The following is a 781-nucleotide window of genomic DNA, read 5'->3' on the forward strand; positions in this document are numbered from 1 at the left end:
GGTTTTGAGATGAATTCAGTCGAAGATTGTGTGTATCACAAGTTCAGTGGGAGCAAGTATAGTTCCTTGCTCTTGTATGTGGATGACATACTGCTTGCCACTAATGATGTGGGTACCTTGTTAGAAACCAAGAAATTTCTATCCAATAATTTTGAAATGAAGGATCTTGGCGAAGCTTTGTTTGTATTAGGAATTCAGATACACCGAAACGGATCTCGAGGTATCCTTGGATTATCACAAAAGAGCTATATAGAAAAGGTACTAAAAAGATATGGCATGCAGGACTATAAAGCAATGGATACTCCAGTTGCTAAGGGAGATAAATTTAGTCTCAATCAATGCCCTAAAGGAAATCTGAAAATTCAGGAAATGCAAAAGATCCTTTATGCATCAGCTATAGGGAGTCTTATGTATGCTCAAGTTTGTACGCGTCCGGATATAACGTTCATAGTTGGGGTTTTAGGCAGATATATGAGTAATCCAGGAATGGACCATTGGAAAGATGTATGCTCAAGTATGTACGCGTCCGGATATAGCGTTCATAGTTGGGGTTTTAGGCAGATATATGAGTAATCCAGGAATGGACCATTGGAAAGAAGCCAAGAGGGTCATGAGGTACTCAAAGGGAATAAAAGACTATATGCTCACATATAGGAGATCATACCAATTAGAGATCATTGGGTACTCTGACTCCGATTTTGCGGAATGCCAAGATAGTAGGCGATCTACTTCGGGCTATGTTTATCTGTTGGCTGGTGGTGCAATTTCTTGGCGCTCTTCC

Source organism: Lupinus angustifolius, chromosome LG11, assembly GCF_001865875.1.
Source record: "Lupinus angustifolius cultivar Tanjil chromosome LG11, LupAngTanjil_v1.0, whole genome shotgun sequence".
NCBI lineage: Eukaryota > Viridiplantae > Streptophyta > Magnoliopsida > Fabales > Fabaceae > Lupinus > Lupinus angustifolius.